At 34.1% G+C, this 23,020-nt stretch overlaps 1 protein-coding gene across 12 annotated transcripts in view; it reads right to left on the reverse strand.

The window, feature by feature from the left end:
• Positions 1 to 23,020, reverse strand: part of ADGRL3 (adhesion G protein-coupled receptor L3) — an 861,986-nt gene that overhangs the window by 300,298 nt on the left and 538,668 nt on the right. The gene's annotated exons all lie outside the window — the stretch shown is intronic.

A 23,020-nucleotide genomic window follows, 5' to 3' on the forward strand; every position in this document is an offset into this window, starting at 1 on the left:
CAGGAAGCTTTCATTTGTTTCAAATTGGAAGAAATAGACAACTACAAATGAATCATGGCTATTCAGCTTTACATTATCTCTTAAACTGAATTCATGGGAAAACATCACACTCACTATTTAAGAAGAGACAGGTGTTCTCTTTTTTAGATTAGTTGGTTTTAAAACCAACCAATTTGGTCTTTTCAGAAAGTATTACAAGCAGAAATTTCAGTCCTGTTTAGAATATGCTAATAAAGGGCATCACAAATGTGTGAACTACCACAGTGGAAAAATACTAAAGACAGCATGCTGTAATAATTCATCCACTTACATCCTTACCTTTGTGAGGACAAAATTATACTCGGCTAATGTTCGGGTGACAATGAATCCACCCCCACTCCCCAATGGTAAACAAAATTATAAGCAGGAAAAATGGCTAAATGACATTTTGTGGAGTACTGTCAACTAGGGTAGATCACATGTTTAAGACTCTTTTAACTACAAAAATATATATGATCTACCTGGTTCTCTCAAGGCATATAACCTTATCAACTATGACTGTGTCTGCAAAATAGGTTATGACATTGTGGAGATGTCACCTAGAATCCTTTGTAAAACAGATTTCCCATGAGTTAATATGCTGATCATTATCAGGGAATTATTCTAGCTTCCCAAGCTATTTAATGTATTTAAAATCTATTTTTAAAAATATTAGCTTAAATTAATATTCTTTTTAGAACTAAATATATAAAATGCATTCTCATTCATAGTACAAATTTAGGTGAAATTATGACAACACATTGTTTATGGTGCAGTCCATATATTGAAGTCATATTTCTCATGATAGGTTTCATAGGGTTTACAATAAAATCAACAGGGAGTCAAGAAAACAAACTATAGGATTTAGATTATTGTTTTGAGTTTTAGAACTATCTGGTAGTTGTATGGAGGACAGGCTGAGAGTGGGAATGAGGGTGGAGAGGAGTCTGCTGAGACTGGAGGCTGAGAGTTAAATCAGTTAGTGCAAGACGATAGGCAAGTGATGCTGGGAACCTCAACCAATAGTTCTCCTGCATTTCAGCCTCCAAATAGGTAAAGGAAAGACAAACTTCCATCAGAAACAGTGACTCACTCAGCAATCATTCTCAACAGGTGAAACTCTAGAAGATGAGGAGGTTTTGGAAGCTTGATGTGTTCAAGTGATTATAATACACAATTTACAAGGTCTCTACCCCTCAACTGAATAGAAAATCAGGGAACTGAAGTAAAACAATGACAGTGGGGTAGAAAAGTGGATGCCAAGGTTATGTGATTTTAAAAAATATAAATAAATCCAGTATCCCAGAATTTGAAAAGAATTGATACAAGTGATGTAATTTACAGTGTCAACACTGACTTCTGTTTTTGCTTATTTTCAATAATAAGACAAATGCATGCATTCAATGTAATCCAAGTAGTTCATGATTACATAAATAAATGTATAGCCAACTATTGTCATAGGAGCTGTGAAAGTTTAATTTAGAAATATAAATGTTTGTAATGAACATATATTTTATGTTATGGGCACTTAATTTCTCATAATATCATAGTAAAAATAACCCACTTATCTTGAAACCAGGAATTTAAATATGAAATATATTTAAGACAAGTCAAAAGCCACAAACATAATGATAAACTGGAGTGACAAAGGAAATGTTAAAAGTTAGAGTGAATTAGCTTTGATACAGAAAAAAGTGTGGTAAAAAAATAGAAAGTTAGTGCATAGAGAAAATTACAGAAAGGATATCTACAAAATGATTAAAGTATGTCATAAATGTTTTAGTTCTTAAAGATTCTCATTTACAAGGAGAATTCAGCTATTCAGAATGACTCATTTTCTGAGGGATTCAAAAAGGAAAACTTTCATCCTATTTTAAATAATAGATGCTGAGAAAAGGGCATGGTTCATTTATGCATTTGCACTTTATATTGTTCATTCAAGTTTTGATTACGTAACAATCTTTTGGTGTCTTTTTGGAACTGTTTCCATTGATGTTACTTAATGTATATTCTGGTGTGTGAATGTATTTTGGCAAAAGTGGAAAAAATTTAGAATTAATTACACCTTGCTGGAGAGAGCAGACAGAAGAAGCAATAAGAACTACAATACTGCAGCCTGTGGAATGAAAATCACATTTGCAGAAAAAGAGACAAAATGAAAAGGCAGGAAACTATGTACCAGATGAAGGAAAAAGATGAAACCCCAGAAAAACAACTAAATGAAGTGGAGATAGGCAACCTTTCAGAAAAAGAATTCAGAGTGATAGTGAAGATGATCCAGGACCTTGGAAAAAGAATAGAGGCAAAGATCAAGAAGATGCAAGAAATGTTTAACAAAGACCTAGAAGAATTAAAGAACAAACAGAGATGAACAATACAATAACTGAAATGAAAAATACACTAGAAGGGGGCTTCCCTGGTGGCGCAGTGGTTGAGAGTCCACCTACTGATGCAGGGGACATGGGTTTGTGCCCTGGTTTGGGAAGATCCCACATGCCGCAGAGCGGCTAGGCCCATGAACCATGGCCATTGAGTCTGCACGTCTGGAGCCTGTGCTCTGCAACGTGAGAGGCCACAACAGTGAGAGGCCCGCATACCGAAAAACAAACAAACAAACAAAAAAACACTAGAAGGAATCAATAGCAGAATAACTGAGGCAGAAAAAGGGTTAAGTGACCTGGAAGACAGAATGGTGGAATTCACTGCTGCAGAACAGAATAAAACAAAAAGAATGAAAAGAAATGAAGACAGCCTAAGAGACCCCTGGGACAACATTAAACGCAACAACATTCGCATTATAGGGGTCCCAGAAGGAGAAGAGAGAGAGAAAGGACCTGAGAAAATATTTGAAGAGATTAGAGTTGAAAACTTCCTTAACATGGGAAAGGAAATAGCCACCCAAGTCCAGGAAGCGTAGAGAGTCCAAGGCAGGATAAACCCAAGGAGAAACACACTGAGACATACAGTAATCAAACTGACAAAAATTAAAGACAAATTATTAAAAGCAACAAGGGAAAACTGACAAATAACATACAAGGGAACTCCCATAAGGTTAACAGCTGATTTCTCAGCAGAAATTCTATAAGCCAGAAGGGAGTGGCATGATATATTTAAAGTGATGAAAGGGAAGAACCTACAACGAAGATTACTCTACCCAAGATTACTCTACCCGGCAAGGATCTCATTCAGATTCGATGGAGAAATTGAAAGCTTTACAGACAAGCAAAAGCTAAGAGAATTCAGCACCAAAAAACCAGCTCTACAACAAATGCTAAAGGAACTTCTCTAAGTGGGAAACACAAGAGAAGAAAAGGACCTAGAGAAACAAACCCAAAACAATTAAGAAAATGGTAATAGGCACATACATATCGATAATTCCCTTAAATGTGAATGGATTAAATGCTCCAACTGAAAGACACAGGCTCATGGAATGGATACAAAAACAAGACCCATATATATACTGTCTACAAGAGACCCACTTGACTTAGGGACACATACAGACTGAAAGTGAGGGGATGGAAAATGGTATTCCATGCAAATGGAAATCAAAAGGAAGCTGGAGTAGCAATACTCATATCAGATAAAATAGACTTTAAAATAAAGAATGTTACAAGAGACAAGGAAGGACATGACATAATGATCAAGGGATCAATCCAAGAAGAATATATAACAATTATAAATACATATGCACCCAACATAGGAGCACCACAATAGCTAAGGCAACTGATAACAGCTATAAAAGAGGAAATCTACAGTAACACAATAATAGTGGGGGACTTTAACACCTCACTTACACCAATGGGAAGATCATCCAGACAGAAAATTAACAAGGAAACACAAGCTTTAAATGACACAATAGACCAGATCAATTTAATTGACTTTTATAGGACATTCCATCAGAAAACAGCTGATTACACATTCTTCTCAAATGCACATGGAACATTCTCCAGGATAGATAACATCTTGGGCCACAAATCAAGCCTCGTTAAATTTAAGAAAACTGAAATCATATCAAGCATCTCTTCCAACCGTAACACTATGAGATTAGAAATCAATTACAGGGAAAAAATCATAAAAAAAACAAACACATGGAGGCTAAACAATATGCTACTAAGTAACCAAGGGATCACTGAAGAAATCAAAGAGGAAATCAAAAATACCTAGAGACAAATGACAATGAAAACACAACAATCCAAAACCTGTGGGATGCAGCAAAAGCAATTCTAAGAGGGAAGTTCATAGCAATAAAATCCTACCTCAAGAAATAAAAAAATCTCAAATAAACAAACTAACCTTACACCTAAAGCAACTAGAGAAAGAAGAACAAACAAAACGCATATTTTGTAGAAGAAAGAAATCATAAAAATAAGAGCAGAAATAAATGAAATAGAAACAAAGAAAACAATAGCAAAGATCAATAAAACTAAAAGCTGGTTCTTTGAGAAGATAAACAAAATTGATAAACCTTTAGCCAGACTCATTAAGAAAAAGAGGGAGAGGATGCAATCAATAAAATTAGAAATGAAAAAGGAGAAGTTACATGGACACTGTAGAAATACAAAGCATCATAAAAGACTACTACAAGCAACTCTATGCCAATAAAATGGACAACATGGAAGAAATGGACAAATTCATAGAAAGGTATAACCTTCCAAGACTGAACCAGGAAGAAATAGAAAATATAAACAGACCAATCACAAGTAATGAAATTGAAACTGTGATTAAAACTCTCCCAGCAAACAAAAATGCAGGACCAGATGGCCTCACAGGTGAATTCTATCAAACATTTAGAGAAGAGCTAACACCCATCCTTCTCAAACTCTTCCCAAAAATTGCAGAGGAAGGAACACTCTCAAATTGATTCTATGAGGCCACCGTCACCCTGATACCAAAACCAGACAAAGATACTACTAAAAAAGGAAATTACAGACCCCTATCACTGATGAATATAGATGTAAAATTCCTCAACAAAATAGTAGCAAACAGAATCCAACAACACATTAAAAGGATCATACACCATGATCAAGTGGGATTCATCCCAGAGATGCAAGGATTCTTCAATATATGCAAAACAGTCAGTGTGATACACCATACTAACAAACTGAAGGAAAAATAAACCATATGATCATCTCAATAGATGCGGAAAAAGCTTTTGACAAAATTCAACATTGGTTTATGATAAAAACTCTCCAAAAAGTGGGCACAGAGGGAACCTACCTCAATATATTAAAGGTCATATACTACAAACCCACAGCAAACATCATTCTCAATGTTGAAAAACTGAAAGCATTTCCCATAAGATCAGGAACAAGACAAGGATATCCACTCTCACCACTCTTATTCAACATAGTTTTGGAAGTCCTAGCCACAGCAATCAGAGAAGAAAAGGAAATAAAAGGAATACATATTGGAAAAGAAGAAGTAAAACTGTCACTGTCTGCAGATAACATGATGCTATACATAGAGAATCCTAAACATGCCACCAGAAAACTACTACAGCTAATCAATGAATTTGGTAAAGTTGCAGGATACATATGAACAGAAATCTCTTGTATTCCTATACACTAACAACAAAAGTTCAGAAAGAAAAATTAAGGAAACAATCTCATTCACCACTACAACAAAAAGAATAAAACACCCAGGAATAAACCTACCTAAGGAGACAAAAGACCTGTATGCAGAAAACTATGACACTGATGAAAGCAATTGAAGATGACACAAACAGTTGGAGAGATATACCATATTCTTGAAATGGAAGAAGCAATACTGTGAAAATGACTATACTACCCAAAGCAATCTACAGATTCAACACAATCCTTATCAAATTACCAATGGCATTTTTTATGGAACTAGAACAAAAAAATCTTTAAAGTTCTATGGAAACACAAAAGGCCCCAAATAGCCAAAGCAAACTTTAGGGAAAAAAAACAGAGCTGGAGGAATCACACTCCCTGACTTCAGACTATACTACAAAGCTACAGTAATCAAGACAATATGGTACTGGCACAGAAACATAGATCGATGGAACTGTATAGAAAGTGCAGAGATAAACCCACGAACCTATGGTCAACTAATCTACAACAAAGAAGGCAAGGATATACAATGGAGAAAAGACAGTCTCTTCAATAGGTGGTGCTGGGAAAACTGGACAGCATATATGTAAAAGAATGAAATTAGAACACTCCCTAACACCATACACAAAAATAAACTCAAAATTGATCAAAGACCTAAATGTAGGGCCAGATACTATAAAACTCTTAGACAAAAACATGGGAAGAACAGTCTTTGACATAAATCACAGCAAGATCTTTTTTGACCCACCTCCCAGAGTAAAAGAAATAAAAACAAAAATAAACAAATGGGACTTAATGAAACTTAAAATCTTTTGCACAGCAAAGGAAACTATAAACAAGATGAAAAGACAACCCTCAGAATGGGAGAAAATATTTGCAAATGAATCAACAGACAAAGAATTGATCTCCAAAATATATAAACAGCTCATGCAGCTCAATATTAAAAAAATAAACCAATCAAAAAATGGACAGAAGACCTAAATAGACATTTCTCCAAAGAAGACATACATATGGCCAAGAAGCACATGAAAAGCTGCTCAACATCACTAATTATTAGGGAAATGCAAATCAAAACTACAAATGGAGAAAAGGGAAACCTCTTGCAGTCTTGGTGGTAATGTAAATTGATACAGCCACTATGGAGAACAGTATGGAGGTTCCTTAAAAAACTAAAATTAGAATTACCATATGACCCAGCAATCCCACTACTGAGCATATGCCCACAGAAAACCATAATTCAAAGAGACACATGCACCCCAATGTTCATTGCAGCACTATTTACAACAGCCAGGTCACGGAAGCAACCTAAATGCTCATCAACAGATGAATGGATAAAGAAGATATGATACATATATATATAATGGAATACTATTCAGCCATAAAAGGGAACAAAACTGGGTCATTTGTAGAGATGTAGATGGACCTAGAGACTGTCATACAGAGTGAAGTAAGTTAGAAAGAGAAAAACAAATATCATATATTAATGCATATATGTGAAATCTAGAAGAATGGTACATATAAACTGGTTTGCAAGGCAGAAATAGAGACACAGATGTAGAGAACAAACATATGGACACCAGGAGGGGAAAGCAGGAGGGGGGTGTTGGTGGTGGTGTTGGTGGTATGAATTGGGATCTTGGGATTGACATATATACACTAATATGTATAAAATAGATAAGTAATAAGAACCTGCTGTATAAAGTAAAATAAAAATAAAATAAAGTAAAATGCGAAAAAACAAAAAATTACACTTTGCTTGTAATGAAGACATTTCATTCCTTAGAGAATTCTTTGAAAGTTGACTATCAGTCATTTTTATTATGGAGTATGTGTTTAAATGTGTCATATGAAGCCCTTATAGGACAGTTCTTTTGAGAGTTTCTTCTTTTCTTAATGAAGACCAATTTATATCCATATTTTTTACTTATATAATTTAGTGAAAAGTATTCCAATAAAACATAAATTCAGTATATAAACAGATGCTTTTCATTCCTATAATAGATAGAACCTAAAATGTAAAACATATTTTAACAAAAATATTTTGAGAAAAAGTAAAAAATATAAACAGTCTAGATAAATAGAATAGCTTTAATGCATGTCTTCATGCCATAAATATATAAATTTCTAATATCCTGGCTCCAATGTTAAAATTTATTAAAATATTTCCTATTCTCTACTTAAATTTTAAAAGTGAAGAATGACTTCATTTAAGGTCTCATAATTGGGCTGAATTTAAGGTTTATAATATGGATTGTACGTATATATATATATATATATATATATATAGGGTTGAGGAGACATAGTTTTATATTTCACATGAAAAGTCATATTTTGGAAAGCTCAACTTGGTTTTCTTAACCATAAATTCATCATGAATCAATAGAATGATACAGATGCTTAAACTCTGATATACTCTCAATCTGTATTAAAATGGTTTAGTATTCTGAACAAAGTCAAATGTAGATTGAAATCTGAGCTTGTAAGCTTACTAGTTATGAGATCATAGAGATACAGTCCAATCTTTGTAACTCCCTATTTCATCTGTAAAATGGGAAAAATAAAACCTCACAGTTCATTAGAAAAGCTCAATAAATTTTAGTGATTACCATTGATGATAGTCAAACCACCTCTACCTTGATCACATTATATCTCTATGTTGTTCCCAGTTTTGAGAATAGAAAGAGAAAAGGAGATAAGGAGTCTTAAGAACCTTGTTATGATGATACATGATGCTCAGACCGGAGAAGAAGACTGAAAAAGGGCAATTATTAAATTTTTGATGGACCATTATATTTAAATGGAAGTTGAATTATTGCATCCTGCTCCAAAGGGAATTGGAAAACTTTTTAAAAACTGGGTAAAAGATATTGATTTCATGTAAGGAAAAACTTATTACACTGGAATAATGGAATCAGTTCTCTACAATGGAATCCATTCTTAAAAATGGGAACACATATCATACAAAGCAGAAAAAGGATGGTCATTGGCACATAAATTATAACAGGTATTTCCATATAGGGAGAGAAAAAAAAATATATATATATATAAAATAACATCTAATCATTTTTGACTGCAATATTTGATAACTCAGTTACATACACACACATACACATAATTTTTTTTATTATACTCTCATCTATAGAAAAAGTTCTTTACTGTCAAAATTGTGGCCAGATATCACGTTATGTAGTATGCATTGTTAGCCTCATTACTTTCTTCACTGTATTTTCTTTATTGTTTTTCTTAGTCTTTCAGTTTTAGTTTATGTGCTCTTACTCTATATTATGTACCAATATAAGACACGTTAAACTTTTTCTGATTTTTGTAGAACTATTCTATACCTTGATTGTGGTAGTGAATTTATGACTACATTTGTTAAAATTTATAGAAACCTATACTAAAATGGGTGAATTTTACTGTATCCAATTTATTCTTTAATTTTAAAAATTAAAAAAATTCTCTTTGAAATCAGGTAGGACCTTAATAAAAAATAAAGAAAAAAACATACAAGGAGTTCTGGCAAACTTTCAATTAATGGTAAACTGCAAGAAAAATAGATTTGGAATGGGTTTGTTTTGGATCTCAAAATTTCACTGGCTTGTTTTCTTCTTTCACAGGTATAAGCTGAAATCCCTATAAAACTCGTTATGGTGTTACTTCATAATATTGAAGGAACATACAATAAGATTTTCAGATAACACAGTGGCAAAATATTATTTAATCCAAATTCACTGTTATATGGGCCTATGCTTTTGTAAATCCATGATGTTAGTTTTATATTTACTAAGATCTGGAATATTTGAAAAATAATGTGAGGATAATTGGAAATTTTCACAAAATTCTAGGATGCCTAATAATGCCTGGATAACATATGCAATTAGTGGAAAACAATACTCTATCTTATGTGACATATCAAAGAGAAATGATCTATTCCATTGTGAGGTTAGTGAATTATTCACAAATTATGTCATTTACAGGATATAATAACAACTCCCTTGCCTGTAACAACCTCTCAGGGCATTACTTATATGGGAAATTAAGAACGGTTAATAGATTTATTTTTAATTAATTAATTCATATTCTAGGTTTCTCTTTATCTTTTTTGTATTGGTGAATGCCATTAGAATTAGCAATGCTTTGTGTGATAAATTTTCATTTTTCTTTTTTTAATACTAAAGAAACTCTTAAATAATCAGGATAAGAAAGACTTCACAAAGATTTAATTTTTGTTATTGATACTGTAAAATGAGAGTTCTTGACTATAAAACATTTGCTTTTATTGGTAAATTAATAGGTCTATTTTGGATGTATGGCTTATCACCATCATAATATAAGGATTATTTGGGGTACCACATGATGAATTCCATTCTAATTTTTCAGAAAGCTGAGTGGCTCTCAATAAAATCTATCAACTGAGAAATTATATTACAATAAATATATGAAAGCATAATGGGCAAACATTACAATGTTTTTGTACCAAAAACTCACTTAGGGTAAGAATATCCTATTAGTTCATAAGCTCACCTGTGAGCAAAAACTGCAATTTTAAAAAATTCATTGTTTATACTATCCAATATAATACCCTTTTCAGATAGGTTACTGGTTAAAAAGTAAAAATAAATAAAAGCTATGAGAAATGTAACACTCTGTTGGTTAATGGCAATAGCAACTAAGGAATGGGTGCCTTATCAAATACCTTATATCTCCGTTTTTCCCCATAGTCACTCATGCTTTTTGCCTTTTTGAGTGTTATTTCATCATTTTACGAACGCTCTTCCTCTCCTTTCTCTATTTGGTTTATTCATTTAAGGTCTGTGCCCCAACTGGACTGCATTCATTTTGGGCAAAATATATATATTTTTATATATGTTAAATCCACACACAGTGTCCACCAAGTAACCTCATGAAAACAGAGTGAATGAAAGAATAAATGTTTAAATTGTAGGAAGATGAATAAGAGAACTATTTACTGAATGCTAAAAACTGACTGCTTACTAATCACATCCCAAACCTTACACATTTCTAGTAAGGGGAAATTGGTGTTTTTGAAAACAGCCAAAACAACATTAAATGGTTTTCTAACAGCATGAATGTAGATACGTATCAGTGGAGACACCAAACTAACATTCTACAGATGAAGCTATAATATTACAGCTAGTATACATACAAGTAGGTATACAGCCTCCAAGTTTATAAGGAAAATCTCGGTTGTCCAATTATACAATGCTGCGCAGCTAATATCACTGAGCCACAGTGTCAGTGGATGTGCTAACACTTTTATTTTTCTGGATTATTTGTGGTTGGCCTAAAAATATTGTAGGCTTAGCATACCAGGGAAAAAAGCAATTCCCTTTTAAGGAAGTCACTTTTAGAAATATAATTTCAAAAGCTCCTCTGTTTCTTCATAACCATGGTTTTACTTTGAAAATGTTACATTATATTAATGTTAGCAAGAGAGGTTTCACTAAATCCATTAGGAATAGTCAAAGGAAGAAGTCACCACAGTAGGACCAGTTACTACAAGAAATCTCCGATAATGTTAGCAATAGCACTGCATTGATGAGATTTTATTTGGTTAAAGAAAAAGAGAGGCTAAGAAAATTATTTGAGTTTATTCAGATTATCTCTGGCAGAAACGCTGCTGGAATAGACTTTACGACCTCTGGTTACCACTGTAAGTCAGCTGTATTATCAGTCACTAGGCAGTCATGCCCTAACATGGCATGTACTCAGGTCCCAAACCATTATTAGAATACATTTTGTTTTCATATTAGGAGTTGACAATATTTCTGAAATTTGTTTAGACCTTAAAAATACTGCTGCCTAGTTCACATGAAAGCTGTCAAGTTGCAGGGTTGTTGAAGCTAATTTGCCAATTCTGCATCATTTTAGCAATTACCAAAATTTAGGAAGGAGGAGAGCACTGCAGAAATACAACTGACTAAATGTAAAAATTTTAAATTATATTTTATAAAAGATTATGATTTTTCTTCACCCTGTGGTTTCTAACCACCTGTCCTTGCTCACTGTAGGAAGAATGAAGTACAAATACCTTCTCATCCACAGACTTCTCTTCAGATCTTTGAAGACACCTCTGATTTCCCTACTAAGCCCTTTTTTTAATTTATTAACAATCTCTCTCTCTATCACTCTCTCTCTCCCTTGCTAGCCATTTAGGCATTTTTAGCACTTATATGTCACTTATATTTCATTCATAGTTTTAAGTACTTTACAAATATTAACCAACTTTTTGTAACAAACCCGAGATGTAGCTACTATTACAATTTCCATTTTATAGGTGAGGATACTAAGGTGAAGATAGGCCAAGTAACGTGCCCTAAGTCACACAACTAGTAAGTGGAGGAGCCATTTTCAAACTCGTGCAATCAGATCTCATCTCTGTTAGCTAAATATCCTGATCCTTCAAATGGATCATAGTTCCCAGAATACACAACAAACCTAGACATTCTCCACTGGACAAACTCTCAAATATTAACATTGCTCCTAAAAGCTGGTGCTCAGGGGCTTCAGGGGCTTCAGGGGCTTCAGGGGCTTCCCTGGTGGCGCAGTGGTTGAGAATCCGCCTGCCGATGCAGGGGACACGGATTCGTGCCCCGGTCCGGGAAGATCCCACATGCCGCGGAGCGGCTGGGCCTGTGAGCCATGGCCGCTGAGCCTGCGCGTCCGGAACCTGTGCTCCGCCACGGGAGAGGCCCGCGTACCGGAAAAAAAAAAAAAAAAAAAGCTGGTGTCCAGAAGTTCTGAACCAAATTCTTAGGAAATGGTCGGAAAAATTGGGAATAGCATGACATTTTCTTCTGTATTCCAGGTACTTTGTTGTTGTTGTTTTTGTTATCATCAACACATTTGAAGATTGCATTCACCTTTTCTACCCCATATTTCAAATTGTTGATATAAATTTAATCTGTGGTCCTCCACATCCTATAAGCTTGGGAAGATAGGGACTAACTGGTTTGGATCATTGCATTCCCAGTATATTATGCTGTGAGTCAACTAATTTGTATTTGCTGACAGAAAATGAACTAAAAATGTTTTTTTTTTTTTTTTTTTTTTTTTTTTTTTTTTTTCTGTGGTACGCGGGCTTCTCACTGTTGTGGCCTCTCCCGTTGTGTGGAGCACAGGCTCCGGACGCGCAGGCTCAGTGGCCATGGCTCATGGGCCCAGCCGCTCCGCGGCATGTGAGATCTTCCCGGACCGGGGCACGAACCCGTGTCCCCTGCATCGGCAGGCGGACTTTCAACCACTGCGCCACCAGGGAAGCCCGAACTAAAAGTTTTGTTTTGTTTTTTCTTTCACATGAACAACTGTCTAGCAGAGTCTTCTCATTTGGGTATTATATAATACACAAACAAACAAACCTAAACAGAGGACTTTACATTTATCCATATCAGATTTCATCTTTTTCATTTTAGATCATTGATACAGGCTGTCCAGATACATTTGGTTCCTGATTTTATCACCTGGTGCATTATATTTCCTCCCAATAATCTGTCATCTATCAATGCAATTTGTCACATTTTCTATATCTTCATCAAAGTTATTCATTAAAAATATTGAGCAGGAGAGGGCTAATGACAAAGCCTGTCAACATGCCCAAAAGACCACCTTCCAGGCTTACTCTGAAAAATCAACATATTTCTTTATTCTCACTTGGTAATTCAAGCCACTTATGAAGATGTTACATTATATTAAGTCAAGTCATATGAAACTGGTAATTTGTAAATCAAAACTGCAAAAATATTGGCAATTCTATGTAATGTAACCTAATCTAATCCAATCCACATTTCTTCATCTTCTCTTAAGCCTGTCATATAAGAGTCGGCTAAATACCTCATTTAAATAAAACTAAATCCAAGCTGAATATGACTTTTGAAAGATTTATTATTTTTTATTAAGATGTATTATTATTAATTTGGTAAGCTTTTTAAAAACTAAAAATATTGGTTACTTGGCATGACTTGACTTTGTTCCATTGCACTGCCCGCCCAACTGAATTATATGTTTCTTATATATGGAGCCAAGGCTCTTACTTTATTTCTCACAGCATTCAGTAAAGTATTTTGCACATAATAAACACTCATAATATGTTAAATAAATAAAATAATATTTTGAGTGTGTGCATAACTCATCCAACAAAAAATCTTCATTGAGAGGCTTTATGTACAATTTCCTGGAACTATCTCTTTTCAAAATATCTCCTATCACCGATCTAACTTCTCTTGGCTTTAATAACTTTTGGCACTTCCCATTCATATGAGACTCATATACCTGACTTTTATAAACAATAAAAAAAATTCCTTTTCCTCATTAAAAATAACCTCTTTAGGTCTATGGGAATTGAATATATACTAAGTTATCCAGTGGGTTTGGCCCAGATATGGAGACACTGCTTATGGTACATGACAAGAATAAAGTAATGTTACCTGCCACAATCATAATGAATTCCCAAAATGAGTCATACTATCCACTAAGTTACAAATGGCAAGAAATGTAAGTTTAACTTCTGTTTAGCCCTCAGGCAAAATTGATGCTGTATTAAAATACTCCAGTATAAGCTTTTTCATATCACTCTATCAAATACTACATGACATGCTAATGCATAGCCAGCAGAAGTGAATTTCTGATAACACCAGGTCTAGTAAATGGAGCCTGAGAATACTTTTCTTAGCAAAAATCCAGAGCTCTTCAGTGGGCTTATGACACAATAAAGTCACTTATAATTAGAGAAAAATATCAGCAGTGATTATGGGATTCTTTCCAATTATGGATTTCCTGATCCTTGAATTAAGACTTTTTTGGCTCTAAAATGAAGGAGACTAGCACACTCAGACTATGTCTATCAATATTTCTGGGCTGGAAAGCTCATGTAATTCCAGGATTCTTGGTAAGCTGTCTGACTCTTTTACTGGCAGAGTCATCTTTCAGAGTGAATTTATTATTTAAAGATGATTGCTTATTTTCTATTAAAGTAATCTTCCATTTTCTACCCATGTTGTAGTTTTCTGTTAAGGAAAAAAAACAAAAGAAAACAGGGAAATTATGGTATCTGAATGAGTACGTGTTTATCTGTGTTATTCTTTGGAAACTGAAAGCTAAAGGATTCTAATGTGATTTGTTTTTGTAATCTGAACATTTTTCCCATTTGTCTGAGGCTTATTATGTTTATCTGTGGATAACTACTATAATATTTTCAGTACTACTTATTAAAACTCATCTCCTGAAGTCTTGCTCAACATTGCTAATTAACTTCTTCATTACCATAAGCATGCTGCTAAGCCACACTGTCATAAAATTTTTAAATGAATCAACAAAATCATGTAATATAAACAATGATACAGCTGCTCATTGTTTATACAGCTCAGCAAATAATGGCCAAGTGCTACAGACTGAATCAGTGAATATTATTCCTTCTCATTAATGGGAAAAGAAAGGAATCTAGTATAAGTTGAGTATGTCAAAATAGCAGGGAGCTCACATATTTAGGATGCAGCCAGTGTTGCATCTCTGCCTATAGTACCCATCAATACCCTGCCAAATGATAACTATGTCCTACTTGTCCCATTTCAAGCAGTATAATCAGTCCACTTTAACACTAAAATGAATTGCTTTGAAATTGAAAAGGATCAATTCCATCACATGTTCATTCTAATTGATTTAAGATCTTGAGTACAGAGCTGACACAAAATTAAGAATTAAATAAGTATTTGTTAACATAATGAATTATGTAAAATTTTTAGCCTTATTATATAAAACAATTAAGGAAATCTAAAAGGCCTCTGAATTATCTCAAACAGAATATACTTAGAATCTAAAATCAGAAATCATGATAGCAATTAGTAAAACAAGATTTTTAGATTTTCCACCTCTTAGATTTTCCTTTTTCCTATAGCTTAGAAATGCAAAAAACCCCAAGGCTTGTGTGAGGCTTCATATTATTTTATTGCTTTTACTATTTCATATTATTTTAAACAGGAAAAATAGCAGAATTGCCTTACATACTAATCGGAATAGAGCACAGTCAAAACAAATAAATCACACTTCATGCAACAAGAATGAATGACTGTATTTTCAGCTCTAAATCAGGGGGATGGATGGTGTAAAATTAAAATAATTAGAGGAAACTTAACAAAAAATCTCTGGAACAAACAACTACTATTTAGCCTAGTCACTAAGCCAAATATTTCTAGGGATAACTCTAATAATAGATATATTTTAAAAGGCAAAAGGAAAATTTAACATAAATTTTTCATAAAAATAGTTATTTTCTTTAGTGGAACAGCAATTCCATGCACAATTTTAATTTAAAAATTAAAATGATATAAAATTTTTGAGTGCCTTTTAAGCATATCAGCATATTTAATTCAACAGGTTCACGTTTGAAAACATGCTTTTAAATTTTACATTCTTATTAGGTCAAAGCCACTAGATGTTTCTGTCTTAAAAGAGAAAAATGAGAGCAGCAGGGGGCTGGACCAAACAAAGATTACACATCAGCCTGATTCAGGATGGGCGCGTTTTCTGCATCCACTCAGATCTCAGCTGGCCAATCTGAGTGCCATTCATGCCGGCCTTGAATAGCCAGAATAAACGAACAGTCAGAAAGAGTGATCGGACTCAGGCAGCAAAATAGCATTTCAAAACAGCTTGTCATCTGTCCATGTTTACAAAAGTCAGTGGGAATGGACAGAAGAAGGAACTATCACGTATTCCAGACTATGTGTTAGTATACTTGTAAAATTATGAGCATAAATGAAAAATTCAGAATTCTACTTACCTCACTTTTGATTATGAAACAAAACTTAGCCTTAAATTAGAATTTGGAAGTTTGAGGTATTGCTCATGGTTAAGGATGGGATTATACTGGTTGCTACGTTCCTTCAAATATAGTGACAGGTCTAACTTGTTTTCCTGCACATTTTCCACCTTTTTTGTTTGTTTCCCAACATATGATTAGACCATGAGTGGTTGTGAGGCACTGCATGATTGCCTAGAGTCTCATTGCTCTTCTCACTGTGTTAATTTATTCCAGCTATTCAAGGTGAAGATGAATGGCATCTTGCATTGCTAGGACAAGCCTGAGAGGGGATGTGTCCATCCTGTATCAGGCTGCTGTTCTTTTCTGTCAACCACACAGGTAGTAATTCTATGAGGACACAAAACAGGGTCATTTAATAAAACAAAGTGATGCATTTCACTGCCAGAACAGCCTTAGCCCAGAGAAGAGGTAGAAAGTATATACCGCTCCACAGATTTTTAATGCATTAAGATAACATTCCTGCTAAGATATAAATTTTATTTAAACCTTAGGGAATGTAGAGTAGTGATTTTTTCCAAACCCAGAATCACCTTTAAAATATACTATCCCCACGCTTCACTTTGCATACTGAATCAACATTTTAGGGCTGTGATTTGAAAGAGACAGGAAATCTGCATTTTAACATGGTCCCTTTGTTAAAGGGAGCCTCTTTGCAGGAGTCATCAGATAGGGGATAGGGAAACACTTAAAGGCAATCAACAAATATCACAGAAATTTAGAAAGCAAAAAAAAAAAAAAAAAAAGTTTAATGTTTTTAATTATACTCCATAGTGTATACTAACCTAGTATATACAACCTAGGGGTTATGGCCTACACAGTAATTCTCAAATTAGCAGCCTATTAAAAATAGATTACTGAGATTCACCCCCAGAGTTTCTGATTTAATCTGGGGTGAGACCTGAGAATTTGCATTTGTAACAAGTTCCTGCTGGACTACTCTTTGAGATCCATTATCCTATATAACTTCGGAATCACTTGCCTATAACCTACTTGCACACACTTAAGTTCTATTACACAAAGATATATAAAAAGAGGCTGTAATTCACCAAAGTATTTAAATCCACTGTTCACTAGAACAAAATTACTTGCCTCCCAAAATAACTACATAAAATTGCAGCAAAACACTCTAATACTTTCGCTATGAATGGTTTTTAATATAATTACTCCAAGATAAAAACCATTACTGCTTCTCCTTCATCAAAAATATTCATTGGATATCTTATTTTAATGGTTAATAGTCTATGTTCAATAAACATACTTACCTACTTCTTCCTAGAAAATAGAAGCATGAACATAAAAAGGGCATAGTTGTATAAATAAAAAAATAATATTGAAAGTTTCAGATGGGCAAATTTATCTGCTATATTGTCAAAGCTATAAGTAAAATATTTAAGTTTCACCTCTGATTAGAATGGTTGACTCTCTTTTCATTCAAATTCAATGTGGGTATATTTAAACTCATGGTTGTCTCTTTATGTTTTTGCCTTTTCAATTTTTATCCTTACAAACAACTGATGCTTTAAAAGTTTAAAAGTCAAAATTGACAGAAAGTACCACTAAACCAAATAATATAATGACTCTGTAGTCAAGGGGTAGAAGCAAAGTTTCTAGGAATGCCCAATACTTTCAAGAACTACAAATTTTCTTCCTTAGCAAAGAAAAAAAAGCTAGAAATGGAGTAAGGCTCCTCTCTTAACAGTTTCATTCTCTCAGTAAGACTATGGCAATTTCTTATTTGTGTGTCCTAGTCACAAGGGGGTGGGAATTAGGCAGTTGGGTAATTGTCCTGAACACAGTTAAAAGGCCTTTTTACATTCCATCATAGAATTCTAAATAGCTTATTGTTATTCTAGTCATGTAGAATATTAGCTTAATTTTCAGAAATTTATTTCAAATATTTCAGAGACTTAACATATTCACTAAAGAAATTTGGGAAAACCCAGAAAAGCTCAAATCTGAACCATTAAGAAATTAACTATCATTCAAACTCTGGATCCTCAGCTTGTTAAAAAATGTACTCGATATAATGCATAGGCCTATTCTACATAAATCATTCTTAAAAAACTTAAAAAACAATTTTCAAACATAAACAATAGTAGAATGTATAATGACCTAAATTCCAAATCATTTAAACCTGCTTTCTAAGAAAAATTAGCAATACATAATGAATATTTCTGATATAATTAAATATTCTTATGTCACATGACTTTTTTAGTCGTACTGCTGAGGCACTTAATAAGTAATTGTATGTAAGTGTAATGGGAAAGCACAAATCAACATATTCAAGAAGAATACATGTGTTGCTTAGGGAAAAAAGCTCTCACGGAAAGAATTTACACAGAAATAACTATGGAACTCTTTTTTTTTTAATACAGAGAAATTGTATCACAGATATTACATTCAATTTAAATGAATTCATGTAGTTCTTTTATGTAATTAAAATATTATACAATTATACTCTGTAAAGGTACCTTTTATTTATTATGCACTATATACATTGCACAATAACATATAATGCTATCTCTGTACTCTATACGGATATATTTTTAAAAACTCACTATATGTTATAAACTACTAAAGGAGTTTCAAAAACAAGTTTGGCTATATTTAATTTTTACTTTAATAGATGATTTTAGACTCTAACCCCAATATACAATTCAACTCCACTAGATAATTATTTTTTATATTTCTTATGTGATATTCTGTTCTGAAATTCAATACTTTCATGGCATGTATCTCTTAAGATTAACATCTTTTTCGGTTGTATAACTCAGAGAACTAAAACCTCCACCTTAATTCACATATGTCTTCTAGTTCACTATTCGGTTTAGAAAATTTTAGCTTTTCCATGCTTGCAAAAACTGGGCACTTGAACCTGTGTCATGGCATTATAAATTCTTAACTTTGGAACATGATGAGCTAACTCAGTAGTCCTGTTCATCCCCTGAAGTACTTTGCCATGTTCCTGAAGCTTAAACATTACTGTTATACCAAAAGCTGTTAGAGGAATCCAGAATATATGAATCTATTCATACTCAGGGGGAAAATTCAGTGAAGGAGGTATAAAAATACTTTTAAAGCAATTAAATTCTCAAGAATTGTTTAATGTGCACAGTGGCTGAAACACATAATAGCTACTATTATGTCACACTCAATTAAAATTTCAGAGTAAAATTTTCCTTTTCTGACAAAAGAGGGCTTCTTTTACTGATAAAGAGTTACAGGAGTTAAAGGTTGTTGGTACTTTGGCAAATTGTAATCCTGGCTTCTTTAAGTTATTACAGCCAGCTTGAGACCAAATGGAATGATATTACTAGAAAAAGTAAATTCCAGTATAATATCTTTTCTTACTTATCATTTCATGGTATCAGTACTTAACTTAGTATATTTCTTTCTAAGGAATAACTGATCACATAATGTTTCCTTCTACCTTCAACACTGACCAGGGCTTTTAATATCTCTGTGCCAGCGAAGATAGATGTCACATTCATGTCTCCTATTCCAGCTGCTTATTAGTCACTTGGGCAACTACACACAAACCTTGCTTTCTATGTACACATGTAAGAAAGTTTCTCCAGTGAGCAAACCTATAAGTGGATTCGCTAGTATATAAGATATGCCAATCACGTAGACATGGGCTCTACTAGATATTGCCAAGTTTCTCTCAAAAGTGGTTAACAACAATTTATATTTCAACCAGCAACGTACAAGTATTCCACACTTTGTCTTTAATTTTATTTTTAACCACTTGAGGTTATTTCTTAAATCAATCTTGGAAAATAACATTTTAAAATGCATGCTCTTTCATCACCTTCCCTTTGAAGAAAGGGAACTCATTCATTTCTTGTCCATTTATTTTTAGGAAAAAAAAAATTATTTCCCTCATTCTTTACCTCACTAACTCCTTTCTTTTCTTCCTTCGTTTCACTTTTTCCCCATTTTGCTAATCTTGCTCGTAGATAGTAACCATAATAGTATTGCTAGCAAAACATCTGGATTAAGAAAATGGAAATAAGTTAAGTAGAAATAAACCTAACAAAGAGCCAGTCCCCAAAGCTCTAAAGTCTTTTATTTTTATTTAATTCTTTTAAATTTTTATTCTTTTTAACATCTTTATTGGAGTGTAATTGCTTTACAATGGTGTGTTAGTTTCTGCTTTATAACAAAGTGAATCAGCTATACATACACACATATCCCCATATCCCCTCCCTCTTGAGTCTCCCTCCCATCCTCCCTAGTCCACCCCTCTAGGTGGACACAAAGCACCGAGCTGATCTCCCTGTGCTATGCGGCTGCTTCCCACTAGCTATCTATTTTACATTTGGTAGTGTATATATGTCAATGCCACTCTCTCACTTCATCCCAGCTTACCCTTCCCCCTCCCCGTGTCCTCATGTCCATGCTCTACGTCTGCATCTTTATTCCTGTCCTGCCCCTAGGTTCTTCAGAATCTTTTTTTTTTTTTTTTTTTTTAGATTCCATACACATCTGTTAGCATATGGTCTTTTAAATTGCTCAGAATTTCCGCAAAAGTTTCTAAGTCTTCTAATCCTCCAATAATTAAATCTGTTTCTTCAAGCATTTCTAGGAACAGGAACACACACACACACACCCCACATCAAATCTATGCACCATTCTATCATATTCTATTGTATGTTTGTGTGTATTATAATTTTTTCCCCTGTAAATATAAACTGTTTCAGCTTCATGACTTAGTCAAATAAACCTGGGCTTCTTTGAAACCCACATCTACATTTATCAACTGGGTTTCTCTGGACAGATGATTTTACATTTCTGAGTCTTATTTTCCACATCTGTACTCCATAGCATTTTTTTAAAGCATTAAGGCATGTGTGTGAAACCCAGTACAATTTGGAGGGGATGGCAGGTGCTGTGTGTGTGTGTGTGAAAACGGAAGTGATCTGGAACCATCTCTTCAGTTCTCCAAAGTCCTCTCCAGAAACACCTGTAGCTCCTACATCCTACACCATCCTCCTGACAAGACCGCTGCACCTCTACTTTACTAGAGCAGGTCTTGGCCAGGGATGGGGGGAGGGGAGTACACAGCAAAGCAGTGGAGACTGCTCACTTTCAGTCTTCAGCCAAATGAGACCAGAGACCCAAGTGAGGAAGGCCTGCCCGTCTGCCAGCCACCCTGTTGTAATATGTTGATGCTGTTTCATACACTGATACTGTTTGCCAAGCACTGGAGCAAGGCACATGCCAAGGAGGGCCCTCCACCCTACTGCCCAGATGGCCAGATGCGGGTCAGAGTGCGGTAGGTGCTTTATAACAATAGCTGCTGTTTGCTTGTCCTTATTCTAAGTGAGTTTGATGTGGCCTTGCTACTTTGCATTTGCTACCTCATTTTACCTGCTTTACTTATATTCTACTACCTGCACATTGCCTTCCTGCTTTTCCCTTGCTCCTTAGCTATGGCACCTGTATTCTTTTTAATTACTGATTGGAGGCAACATGACAGAGCAGAAAGTCAGACAGACTAACATTCTAACTGTAACTCTGGACTATGTATGTGACATTTGAGTTATTTACCATCTCTGATCCTATTTATCTGGAAATAAGAATAATGTTTTCTTTGCATGATTTTTATTAGGATTAAATTTGGTAATCTATGTAAAAGGCCAGAAAAGAAAGCACTCAACAAACAGTAGCTAATAAGTACTACTATTTTCTGACACCCCTCCCCACTTCTCTTTCTGTTTCTTCTTATTTGTCTTCACTATTCTGTAAACTCCATGAGGGCAGGGCCAATGCAGTTGTAACCACAGAGTATAGCACAGTGTTTTGCCTCAGCTACCTAAAGCCAAGTCTCTTGAGTAATGAAAGGAAGTAAGGAAGGGAGAAAGAAGAGAGAAAGAGAGGAAGAAAGACCTATCAATCAATCATTGGACTTCTGACTTAAGCCCAGTCTGGCTCCCTGCTTCTGCTTTCTGCAGCAGGTTTGATTTTGTGCCTGAATTTCACTTTACACCTTTGACCTTGTCTTAATACTTCCAATTCCACTTTCAAGCTTCTTCTCCACAAACAAGTTGAAGGATTTATTTTTCTGTATCAAAATAAAGAATGAATTTTCAGAAACCCCTTCCCCACTATTATCACTATTTGTCTCAGATTTCTCTCAGTGGGCTTCTCTATAAAATATAAATGTCTCTTTTTTTTTGTTTAATATGTAAATAGGTATTCTATACAGCAAAATTATCATAGATTTTAGAAATTTTGTTTTCAAAAATTTAAAAAGTTTATGATTTTATATTTTTATTGAACAAAGTGTTTTTAAGTGCCATTTTCTCTCAAAGGCAAAAGTTTCTTCAAAATCATTTCTTATTTAAAAAATTAGCATAAGAGATAATTCTAAGTTATGAAATCAACAAATACCTAATTTCACTTGCATCTGTATATTTTTGGTAGAATTGTTTTTTCTAACATTAGTTTTAAAAATCCAAATTTTAAGGCTAAAATATTCAGTCACATGACACTTCAGAGAGAAAGTACTGGATAATTTTAATTTGTATTTTCATTGGGGTAAGTGGATGCGTAGAGTTTGGCTATGAATTTGTACTACTAAAGGGAA

Source organism: Kogia breviceps, chromosome 6 (assembly GCF_026419965.1).
Source record: "Kogia breviceps isolate mKogBre1 chromosome 6, mKogBre1 haplotype 1, whole genome shotgun sequence".
Classification (NCBI taxonomy): Eukaryota; Metazoa; Chordata; class Mammalia; order Artiodactyla; family Physeteridae; genus Kogia; species Kogia breviceps.